The sequence below is a fragment of the Pelobates fuscus genome, chromosome 5, assembly GCF_036172605.1.
Source record: "Pelobates fuscus isolate aPelFus1 chromosome 5, aPelFus1.pri, whole genome shotgun sequence".
NCBI classification, from domain to species: domain Eukaryota; kingdom Metazoa; phylum Chordata; class Amphibia; order Anura; family Pelobatidae; genus Pelobates; species Pelobates fuscus.
This window is the reverse complement of record NC_086321.1, coordinates 204,055,409-204,068,473: the sequence shown is the minus strand read 5'-3', so window position 1 is coordinate 204,068,473 and position 13,065 is coordinate 204,055,409. Positions and strand designations below refer to the sequence as shown.

Sequence of the window (13,065 nt, the reverse complement as noted above, 5' to 3'; positions counted from 1 at the left end):
TACCTCTCCTGCAGCTCCTGTCAGCTCCCTTCTCCTCCGCGCCGGTCCGGTCAGCACCTCTGTCAGCTCCCAGTGTAAATCTCACGAGAGCCGCGGGGTCATAGTGCGACCGCGAGACTTACACTGTGAGCTGACAGAGGTGTTGAACGGACCGGCGCGGAGGAGGAGGGAGCTGACAGGAGCTGCAGGAGAGGTAAGCGCTCTCTGCCAGCCCCCACCCTACACAGCCCATCCACTGGACCACCAGGGAGTGAGAGCCCCCCTCCCTGCCATGTATCAAGCAGGGAGGGGGGACGAAAATAATAATATAATAAAATAAAAAATAATAATAAAAATAATAATTAAATAAAATAAAAAATAATAATAAAAAAAATTATTAAAATAATAAAAAAAAAAATATAATAATAATAAAATTGCCCACCCCCCACCAAGGCTCTGCAACACACACACACACACACACACACACTGCACTCATACACACACACACTGCACTCATACACACACACACTGCACTCATACACACACACACTGCACTCATACACACACACACTGCACTCATACACACACACTGCATTCATACACACACACTGCACTCATACACACACACTGCACTCATATACACACACTGCACTCATACACACACACACTGCACTCATACACACACACACACTGCACTCATACACACACACACACTGCCCTCATATACACAAACACTGCCCTCATATACACACACACTGCACTCATATACACACACTGCATTCATACACACACACTGCATTCATTATATACACACTGTAAATAAATATTCAATTAATATAATTTTTTTAGGATCTAATTTTATTTAGAAATTTACCAGTAGCTGCTGCATTTCCCACCCTAGTCTTATACTCGAGTCAATACGTTTTCCCAGTTTTTTGGGGTAAAATTAGGGGCCTCGGCTTATATTCGGGTCGGCTTATACTCGAGTATATACCGTACATAGGAGGTTTTTGGAGTCCGCAATATATTAAGAAATAAGACCTGCTACTGGGATAGTACTTTGAAAAGTGTTTCACTCCTTTACTCTACTATGCATTGCGATAACAGTCAACAGTATGTAATAGAGGCTGCCATTTTAGATACAACTGCTTAGGCGATATCCACTCGCTGTTTGGTTTAAATTTATGATTTTGTAACTGTTGCTAATGTGTCCTGAGTCTAGATACTCACCTGATCTATGCTCTTCATTTGTTACTAGCATTTAAACACTTAATTGCAACCGGATTTGTTACATAGGGTTCACCTAGTTTAGGATCCCCTAAGAGTGTATAAACTTGCATTTTTTTGCGAGTATATCCCACATTCAGGTTTTTGTTACACTGATACTTGATTTGTCTTTTTTTATTTTACTCACATTCCCAACCACACACTTAGGTTTATTTTGATAGATGTGTGTATTTGTCTTCCACTCACGTTTTAAATATTCTATTATTAAAAATTATGTTTTAGGACTCTTTCTTGTTACAGGACAGTGCTTTCTCTTTTCCATTTACATTTCTTAATTAGGGTTAACCCCTTCACTGCCCTATGACCTTGCCTCTATTTTTGTATATTTTTGTATATATTTTAATAAAACCTGTGCAGGTATCAGTTGATCTGAGACATAGAAATACCATTTAGTAGCGGGTATATACCGATGCATAATAACGTTCTGTGATCACTGGCTCATTATCAGCAGCTACTTTTTGGTCTGTGATATGTCACTGCTGAGTCCTGAAATTGTATGTATGCTAGTTGTCAACTGTGAATGTATCCTTGTATACTTTATGTAATGTTGGTGCCTCCAGTTAAATGTAAGGAATAGGAAAAAATACTTACATGTACTAAGTTTTTACTTTTCCAACTTAGGCTTCAAATACATACATATTATGCACATATATATTATATATACTATGTGTATTGGCAGTTTATCAGCTTCTGATAAGTCTTTTATGGATTCTAATCAATTTAATTACCGCCACAAAAGATCGGGAACTGATAAATATCAGATTGAATATTATTGATTTTGGAATAGTATCATATATTGATCCTATACTTTTCATTGCAATTGTCAGATGATTCAATAGTTATAATGTGCATATACACTTATGAATGGTTTGAAAAGAAAGACAGACTAAAGCTGCCAAAATGCTTTTTACTATTTGCCTGCTGGCATCACACGCAGCCAGTGGGAAAATAGGTAAACACAGCCTGTGCGCGCTACTGTGGGGCTAAGACCACAGTAATTCAAAGGAGTTGAACTACTAGCCGTGACTTGAGTGGGGGCAAATCCTATATACAGAGAGCAGCCACTGTAGGTTGGGGTAGATTCCACACTAGGTCACTCACTAATCTGTCCACCCCCATTTTTTAAATTGAAGCCCATTGTTGATGCCCATAGGTGGAGGCACAGGAGGTACATATACCCATCCCACCTGTATCTTACTAGCAATCTGGCAACAATAGCTTTCCAGTCTTTTAGCCTTTTATTAAACCAAACAGCCACTGGCTGCTACCTGTTTAACCGACTTGCCCCCTCACCCCCCTACACACACATAGCACGACGAGTGGGGGACATGGGGGAGGTGTAAAAACCTTCCTTGTACTGATATATGGGGTAATTTTCAAACCCATAACCTTATTTTTAATGGCTAACAGGATTAGTCAATAGAAAAGTACAATAAATGTGCGTCTGAAGCACATTTTTTAACTCTTTAATGAGACTTTAACATGAAATACCTATATATGATATGGTGATGGACAAATCTTATAATATTTAAAAGAAATTGTTAGCTTTCATTTGCCAGCCTAGTTAATCTTGTAAAAGTTGTAAATATGGAGGGTCGCGCAATAAGCTAGTACAATCACTGAAACCCATACCTTGCTATGTTTATAAATACTGTAGTATATAATGTTTTATTAGAGTAGATGTTTAGAATAGCAGTTGCCCGTTTAAGCACAGTAAGAGAAAAATATGAGCAGTACCTTCTGTTAGCCAGGAAGACATTGAAAGGTTACAATGAACTGTTGTTAGCAGCACTGAGATACTGAAGCCCAGTGTCTGAGTCTTGACCAGGCTATAAGCCACTGTTAGCATTTAATAAAGTATTTCCCTTTTCTTAAAGGAATATTAACTCACGAAAATGTAATAATATTTCCCCCCATTTTAAGTGTTTTTTTTTTGTTGCCTTTATAGGGGTTTCCTGAGACCGCTTTAATTTTTTGTAAAGTAACCTTAAACTGCTCCAGCTGGCTTACCTGAATTTAGTGATGGGCTTGCAGTTCCAGCAGTCCTGTAAGTCTGGATTACAGGAGTATACTTGATGCACTGTCACCAAGGCCTCCTCTGTAATCCTGTTTAAAACATTGTGCTCCAGCCAGAGGAAGGGCAGTTAATGAAGCCTCATAAGTCAACCAAAGCTGAATAATGCTTTTAAAAATAACAAAAGTGCTATTGGGAACACCTGTTAATATATAGGTTCAGCTGTGTACATTATACATCAGTTCAAACCAAGTGGAACTATTTTTAGTGTTTATTAACCAGTAAATATTTTACAGAACATGTAAGTTTGTTCAACCCCCATTTTATTTTAAATTAAATCCCTTCATAATAATGTGTGTTGTATTTAAACTCCATTGAAGAAAATCCTTTTGGAAAAGTTGTGATGACATGGTAAGGTCTACTATGCGGTTGGCATATTCAAACATTGAAGAATATTGAATACCATTTTTTGAATGTACCTAGCTGTCACTAGTGTCCCTTTGAATGCTGTAAACTGTGATTCAAAATTAAATATGATTAAGCCTTATTTTAATGCTGCGTTATTTACTGGAACGGAAATGTGGATAGCTGACAAGGAAATTCCAGTCTGAGTCAAAGTAGCCCAACTGGAAAAAAAAAAATGTTTTCATTGACTTTTGTGGCCTAAAATCTTATTTTTTTTTGTGTGTGTGATTTTTCTCAAAATTCCCCGGTTAGAAGAGAGCATTTGTGTTTTCTTCCCTTGTAAACATCTGCCCCACAACTGCTCTTCAGAAATAGCTTTAGCTTAAAGGGACACCCACACTACTTCATCTCATTGAAGTGGTCTGGGTTCAGTGTCCCTGTTCCCGTAACCCTACAATTTAAAACATTGCAGTTTTAGAGAAACTGGAATGTTTACATTGCAGTGCTAAGGCTGCTTTTAGTGGCTGTCTTCCTGCTGTTTCAAGGAGGTTGAGTTAATGCTTTCCTATGAGGAAGGCCTAATGTGCGTGCGATGCTCGCCGTGCATTCATATTAGGTTCCCCTTTTTGGCTGATGTCTGAGGAGGAGGAGCACGACGCAGCACCTTCGGACATCGGCACTGGAATCAGGTAAGTGTTTATAGGTTTATTTAACCCTTTACATAGCTGGGGGGCGGGAGGGGGGATTTTGTACTACTAACATTATAGTGTTCCTTTAATCTTGCAGTTTTTCCTGGGTACTGGGTTTAAAAATTTGGCTGCACTGAGCCATCAGCTCTAACCTTCAAATGAATACCAACTAGCACTTCAGATTAAGTAACAAAACAGAAGTCAAATTTCACTGCAGTTTGAATTCAGCCATTGAAAGCTCCAAGTAACATTTTAAGAAGTGAAAGATTTGCGATACACATTTGAAGGTATAATGTTTCAGGAACGTTTTGCCTGGGCCTGAGAGTTTTTGTTTTTCCTAATACAGAAGAGGTCAGAAAGACTTGCCGGAGAAAAGTTTCCACAGAATAATTAGCTATGAGCCAGAGTTGAAGGATTTTGGAAAAGCTGATATTATCCCGAGTTAGCATTACATTACTATTTCAATATATGAAAGTCTGTTGTTCACAACCTTCGCACTGTACCTGCTACTTATGTGCAGCTTTTTTCAATCAGTTGCATGATTTTCTTTAAGTTTACATAAAGTTTTGCTGAAAAGAACTGTACAAAGACACCCATTCAATTCAGGATTAATTACTATAGCAACCAAAATGTGGTGACTGAGGAGGTGGGAGGTTGGACAACTCTCTGCTTCCTACCAGCTGTCATATGGAACTTTTGAAGCAAGAGCTCAAGCCAAAATATAGAAGTGTATCAGCACTAAGAAACCATATCTATATTTTTTATAAATTAGTATAAGTATCACACTATAAAAGAAGAGCTTAATCCCTTGCACTGGATGACAGACATTTGGCTCTCTCACTCGTGTCTGACAGAGGCATAACAGGATGCTTTGCAGTAAAACCTGGATTAATGCTAAACCCCCCTTTATATTATTGCAACGTGGTGTAAATGAGGCCAATAAGCCCACTGTCAGCGTGGTGTATAAAAAGAGCCACTAAATACTGTAAACACAGAACTTGTTATTAAGCAGACATTTAGATCATGTTTGTCGAAGAGACTTTTTGATATACATTAGCCAAATAAATACAGTGATTGCAGTATCCAAATTGCAGTTTGTTTGTAGATACGTTGCTGTTACTTGGTAAGATAGAAGTGTTCCTAATATTTTGCAGTCAGTAGACAGGATTTAATTTGAAACCACCTTTGTAAATGCACCTTTGTTTAAAACATCTTTCTACACAAGTGTTTATGTTTTGAAAGTCATGTAATACATTTTTGTGCTGTTTTAATATATCTAGAAGTGCTTTCTTAAATTTGTGGTAAAAATAAAGATTAAAAACTAAAACTGCAATTTCACATTTTGTGAATATGTTTAATTGCATAAGTAAAACAAAAAATATATGGCATTAAATTAGTTCTGGAACAAATGGTTTGAGGTGTACACAGGGCCGGCATAAGACATTGTGCTGCCTGGGTCCAAGGATAAAATGCTGCCCCCCCACAAAACCATGCCACCAAAACATAGTTTATGCAGAGTATATGTGTATAATGGATGCAGATAGTATCTAGTGGAAGCAGTAAATGTGTTTTTGTAGTGGACGCAATGAGTGTGTGCTGGTAATGCAGTGTGTCAAAGGGATGCAGTTAGGGTTGCCACTTTCTTGGAAAAAAAAATACTGGGCATGAAAATTCCTTAAATCAATAAAAAAAAAAGTATGACTGCATGTAGCATTTTGTGTGGATACAGTTTCTGAGTGTCTGTGTAGCATAGTGTATGTCTGTGTCTGTGTGTATGATGTGTGTGTGCATACATTGTGTGTATAATGTGTATACCAGTGTCTCATATGTATATTTTCTGAGTGTGTAAAGCAGTGTGTATATATAGCAATGTGTCATAGTGTGTATACATTGTCTAAATGTATGTATAACAGTATGTGTATACTGTGTCTGGGCTTTAGAATCACTGTTTAGATTACATATTTTGTTAGGGGTTATATGAAGCTCCCCTAGTTCACACTAGAAAACATAAGTAAACTGTTCATACAAAGAGCAGTGAGTGTGCATATAGATAAATAGGAAATAATTGTAATCCATTTAAATTTTCATATTAAGGACATAGTTGTGGTTATCTGAAGATCCTTCTTTAGTGCAGTGATTGCTTGCTATACCACCCCAGATCCTTCTGCACTGAATTTTCTTCCCTGCCAGGGGAGCCGAGTATCATAGTACATTTGTACCCCATATTTTTCTGAACTACATTTTCCAGAATGCTCAGGCTTTGTGGCTGAGCACTATAGACAAAGTAGTTCAGAAATACATGGTCTACTCGGGTTACCATCACTGCCCTGGTGTGTCACCCTCCATACACTTAAAGATTAACCCCATACCAGGGGACAGCAGGCAGACACTGATCCTTGTATTAACCCTTCTATAACCTCGTACCAGTGGCACTGATTCCCATATTAAAATGGTATTAACCCATACCTGGGAAGAGAAATTGCTGCTCTCCTTTGCTCATTGGAAACTATTACTATGATAACCAGCAGGAAGGTCATCAGCTGATACAGGGTGAGTGGTAGCGATCCCGCTCCCTGCAGGCTGAGCTGGGAGGGAGCATTGAGTGATCAGAGAGGGAGGCAGGAATGCTGCAAGCGTGTATACAGAGAGAGACAGAGAAGCGAGCGCTGCCAGAGAACATACTGGCCTTTGCATTGCCGGTACACCTAACTGCAGTGAGAAACATGTCCCTGTGGATGCATAGGCATGCACTCCTGATGACCCTGATTTTTTCTTCTTTACAATTTTCCGTGACCTCCAAGCCCACCCAGGTTGTGGGGCTGATTGGGGAACGCAAGGACCTTCCCTAACTGCTATTAGCTACTGGCAAAATGCTGCCCCTGTCAGAAAGCCGCCTGGAGCCGTGGTCCCACATGGACCTAAAGATGGGCCGGCCCTGGATGTACACCTCTCTAAGGTGCCTATTTTGTTGGTGGAAAAATAAAATATCTTAACTGAAAACATACTTTATGCCCATAATCTCATGAAACTATGGACTCACCCAGTATAAAAGCTTTAGCCAGGAGTTTGGAAATAGATGCAGAAAGTATTTAAACATATAACCTACCAGAATAGTGTACCAAGAAAGAGCAAGTGGTAGCTGAAAAAGTGTATAAAATCGTGTAATATTCTAAACGTGTAAGATTCCTAGACTAGATTTGTGTGGTCAGCAGTTACTGATGCACATGCAAGGTAGTATAAGGAGAATTCTCATGTTCCTTAATGTGTTTACCAAGCCGCAACACAATACAAGTGTCTGTCTTTCTGCAGGACTATTACTCAGCTCTAACTTGTTTTTTCTTTCACATGAATCTTGCATGTTTCACTCATCCAAAATCTATTAATTTGTTTTCTTGCTTTCGTGTAAAAATCAGACTATAGCAGTGTCGATGTCTGTAGCTAAAAAATACCAATGCCGACGTCTGTAGCAATGTCAATGTATGTGACTAAAAAATGCCAATAAGTTTCCATTATACATCACTGTATTTAGTGCTTCCACAAGCTTGCACTGTGACGTACTCCTAAGAACAAACTAAAAATCATATTGCCATGGTCACATGATAAAACAGCAGAGTTGTGCACTCTTAACAGTTAAATCTGTTTTCAGGCATGTCACGCATTAATCCTAGTCTCTTTTAGAGTGATGCAGGTTGTAGGCGTTTGAAGCACATAGCTTTTCTCTGTTATCTTTTCTACAGGTTATTAGTGTATGGAAAAATATTTCATGTAGTTTTGTATGAAATGTGCTTTTCTTGGCAAATCTCGATGATGCATGCAGACAAATACTGTAGTTATTTTGGATGCTCCTTGCTTTTCTAGCGCAATGGCAAATATATGAAATTTGTAAGATCAACTTATGACTCAAGTTTATTTTAGTTTGAAAGGTTAAAATAAGATTGATAGAAAACATACTTGCATAATGTGCATTAATGTCTCATGGGCAATAGAGACATTTAAATAATTTTATATAACTGTAATCCACTTTTAGCACAGTGAGTTATAAGCCTACCACCACCATTACACCCTCATTTAGGTTACTGTTTCCATTGGTAAGATACAAAATATATGGGATACATCTGAATACCTAAAATATATTAAAAAAAAATACAACAAAACATAGTGCAACAGTGTATAAATATGTCACAGTGCATCTGCAAAAATATTGCACTCACAGACCCCAAATGTTTCAACCTTAAGAAATATGTTTCCATTGGTGTTTGAGTCCCCAAACATTTGTAATTGTCAGGTGTATCTTTCAGTTAACAGTATAAAAATGTAAGTAAAAAACAAGACATGTTTAAATCATATTTAATAGTTACTTATATACTCCAAGATTCCTTAATAAATAATTCACAAAATCATATAATGTAACCTGTGGTACATGTAAAGTAGTGAGTGCATGCTACATTTGTATTTACTTGGATCTAGGCATCGGTATTCTCTTACCTAACTAATTTTTAGCATCTTCATACCTCTTGTGGTTGTCTGTATGTTAGTCTCCAATTGAAAAGTAGACGAAATAAAGAAGATGCTAATGTAGAATTTATATTTCAATTACTTATGTAAGAGTCACTTAAAGGCACACTATAGTTACCAAAACAATGTTAGCTCAATGAAGCAGTTTTTGTGTGTAGATCTTGTCTCTGAAGTTTCACTGCTCAATTATCTGCCATTTCAGGACTTAAAATCACTTTAGTTTCTGTTTATGCACCCATAGCTACACCTCCCCTGCATGAAAAAAAAAAATGTTTTCATTTTCAATCGTAGCATACTTTCAATGTATTTATCTCCTGCTCTCTAAATTGAACTTTAATTACATACTCCTGCTCCTGCAGGGTCTAGCAAGCTATTAACAGAGCGGGAGATAAGAAATTATAAATTCAGCAGAATTTGCAATAATGGAAGTGTTTAGGAAGGCTGTGTAAGCTGCATACAGGGAGGTATGGCTAGGGCTGCATAAACAAAGTGATTAAACTCCTAAATTGCAGAAAATTGAGCAGTGAAACTGCACGGACATGATCTATACACCAAATCTACTACATTGAGCTAAAGTTGTTTTGGTGACTATAGTGCCCCCTTAAAGGGAAACTATAGTCACCAGAACAATAATAGCTTTTTGTATTTGTTATGGTGAGTAGAATTATTTCCTTCAGGCAATTTGTAGTAAACACTGTATTTTCAGAGAAAATGCAGTGTTTACATTACAACCTAGTGATAACTCCACTGGCCACTCCTCAGATGGCTGCTAGAGGTGCTTTCTGGGGCAGTCCTGCCTAGTTTGCAGCACTGCCACTCAGTGTCTCCACCCTCTGCATGCAGACACTGAACTCTCCTCATAGAGATGCATTGATTCAATTAATCTTTATGAAGAGGTGCTGATTGGCTAATATCCAGGGTTGTGCTGGCTCTGCCCCTTATCTGCCTTGTTGAGAGTATCAGCCAATCCTATGGGGAAGCATTGTGATTGGCTCAGATCATTGTCTGTAGACTTGAATACAAGTAAGATTTTATTTAGGGAGGCAAGGTGGGTGGGGGCAGGGGGGCTAATGGTGGTTTTAACACAATAGGGTCAGGAATACATGTGTTTCTGACCCTATAGTGTTTCTTTAAAAGTTGTCCTTGAGACATACTTCCCTTAAACAAACTGTTCGTGAACATGAGACTGAAAGGTCATAGTTCCTTAAGAAAATTCCCTGACAACTGTTTAACTACTAAGGTAGCTTAACCTTTGCAGAAGATGCATTGCTGGATGTCACAATTGGCATGTAGAGTTCCAAGTGCAAATTATTTAGTCCCAAATTATTTAAATGATTTTTATGGCTGGCATGCACTGGTGTTCCCAATCTATGTTTCTTTAGTTTTTGCTAAAAATAAATTCACATGTAAATCATGGAAATTGGAAGTCAACTAAACTGTGTGTTCCTAGGTAAGGTAGCTTCTGCCATGCACTTGTTTTGCAAAAAGACTAAACATTACTTATGAAATGTATTGAAGATTTAGTTCATGGACAGTTTTTTTAAGAATAAATATCCCCCGTCCACCTGAACATATTTTCTGTGACTAAACTACTACAGTTGCAGGATGATCTTGTTTGCGTGAGTTGCAGCCAGTGGAAAAAGGGAAAAACTGATTCTGACATAACAGTCAGTAGCAAGACAGTGACCGGAAGTATACATTTATTATACAAGCTATGCACTAAACTATGTCCACACCTGTGTTCACTTCTAACACAACTGCTAGGAAAACATTTCAAACTTGCAAACATTATTGCAAGTGACAAGTTATGCATCCACAGGTGCATTTTAGATTTGTTGTAGATGGGGAAAAGGTGATAACTTGTTACTGTCTATGGCACTCCTTCATTTCCAAAGCTTATTTGTGTTTTGTTGTAGTATGAGGGAAAAAAAGCTGAAATGCAAGGAAGGGCTTTTTCAGTTTATAAAATATCGTACTAGCATTACTGCAAACATAAAGGATGACAAAGTAAAGGTAGCTGTGAGAGCTTTCTTAATTTGGGCAGCATTGTTCTGAAGCTTGTGTTTTTGTTTTTTGTCCCTCTAAACAGTGGCCATGTGCATGTCTGTTGGGTTTATATTGGCAAATATCTGAGTCTGGGGATTCTTTCCCAGCAGAGGCCACCCAGCAGGGGTCAAAGTGTGATGCAGCCAGAGTCTCTATAAATGCAGTGTGATATTTAGTATCTCACACACCATAAATAAGCAATTATGGAAAAATGGTTAATGCTTCTGTAGTATGTGGATTGGATGTGCAAAATGTGATATTAATACAGATATTACAAATATATCCCTGGACAAAAAACCCCAACATATTTATTGAGCTTTGTGATTTTCATACACAGTTCACCCCATACAATTATTTTTAACTAAAGTATAGGTTTTCTTTCCATTGTTTGTAAAGATAAGCAGGAAATGTGGTAATGAGTTCACATACTTCTCAATTTCCTTACTTGAGACACTATACTAAATATGTTTAGATCTCTTCATTATACAGCAGATTGTTAAACAGATTGCAACAGGAAGATGAAGATATTGAAAACATCTCTTTTCACAACGAACAAATCAGACATTTAAATGAACTCTCTTTCAGTGCGAGTTTGTGGTAGGTCTTGTAACTGATTGGCATGGATCCCAGAATGCTGGTTTAAGACAATTCATGGATAAATCATGGTTGCCTTAAGCTTACACCAGAATTAAATCTTACAAAATTGTGTTTACTGTAACATTTTGTACCTCCAGGCAAAATCCTTGACCAGTTAATTTGAAAAGGACAAGGGTTTCTTAACATGTTATTACAAATGCAATTAAACCATTTTTTTAGTTCTTTGGGGATATAAATGCCATCTGCGTTGATTTATTTACAGTGCATGTTTTCACAGTCATTTTGGTTTCTTTTTATGCCGTCTTGCAGAGACAAGTAAGTGAATGACTTTTCTAAGTATACAGGATTTGTAATTTTCCCCAATATATATTTTTTCATCTTTTTTATTTGAACAGATGTGTAAACAAAACTATTGTTGCCACGTGCACATTAGTGGCCTTTAGAAAAGAGAGTGAGACGAGATGGAGGCTTTAATAACAAAAATAATAGTTACATGACTAGACTGGTACTTTAGCTTTTATGATACAGTGGTTTTTCTCCATGAATAATTGTTTGTAATATTTGCAACTATTCATATTTTTGATCCTCACGGTTGTCTTACTGTCAACAAATCTTATCAGATCAAATATGCACCTGGGTTATCTGAACTTGCCCCTTAAGGAACTATACACCATTTTATTTTGTCAAAATATTGGTGTCATCAAAAGTGCATGGTGTCATGTATTTGTCAAAATTATAAAGAGTTCTGTGTGATTGAGACTTTAAACAATACTTTAGATTTCAAAGTAGTGTGACTTTTGTAACAGTGTACATCACTGTTACTGATAGGAGCGTGACTGCTGACAGCAATCACTTTAAGACAGCCAGTACATGCTGGGATCACTGAGAACCCAGCATGTACAGTGCTGTTACTGATAGCGGCGTGATTTCTAACAGCGATCACACTCCTATCACTCTGTCAGCCTGCCCAGTACCTTACATAAGATTATTCACTGTCTCACCTCCCTCCCTTTAGCTGAGCTCCGCATGCATGGCCTCACAGAAAGGGGTGCCGTGAGCTCACGATGTGGCACTTAATTTGCTGGCGGCTAGAGTTTCCAGGTGCAGAAAAAAGTGTGTGGTGACTTGGAGAGATGAGTAAGAAATTGGTAAATTACAAGGCAGATACTGATTATCGGTAAAATGCTGAATATCGGCTATAATAATCGGTGGGAATGATAATCAGTCTATTCCCAGTATGCAGCATTGTAAATGCATGCAGAGAAAAAACTAATGCTAGCAGTGGGTACGATAAAAGGGGGGTAAGAGGATTACAATCTTCAAGGAGGTTACAGTTGTGGTATATGGTGTGCTTAGAATTATTAGGTTTAGAGTGATGTTAAATTTAGTATTGGGGTACATGGTGTGTTCAATTTTAAGAGAATTTAAACCTAGGATTTGGTTATAGAGTTTTGCTTCAAGTTTAGGCTTTGAGTGTTTATATTTGGGACTAAGGAAAGAGTTTGTTTAAATTTTGAGAGGGCTTACATTTAG

The 13,065-nt window shown here is 37.7% G+C and overlaps 1 protein-coding gene across 1 annotated transcript in view; it reads left to right on the top strand.

Annotated features, from left to right (window-relative positions):
- The window catches only part of ERCC6L2 (ERCC excision repair 6 like 2), a 189,213-nt gene that overhangs the window by 127,934 nt on the left and 48,214 nt on the right, over nt 1–13,065 (top strand). The window lies entirely within an intron of this gene.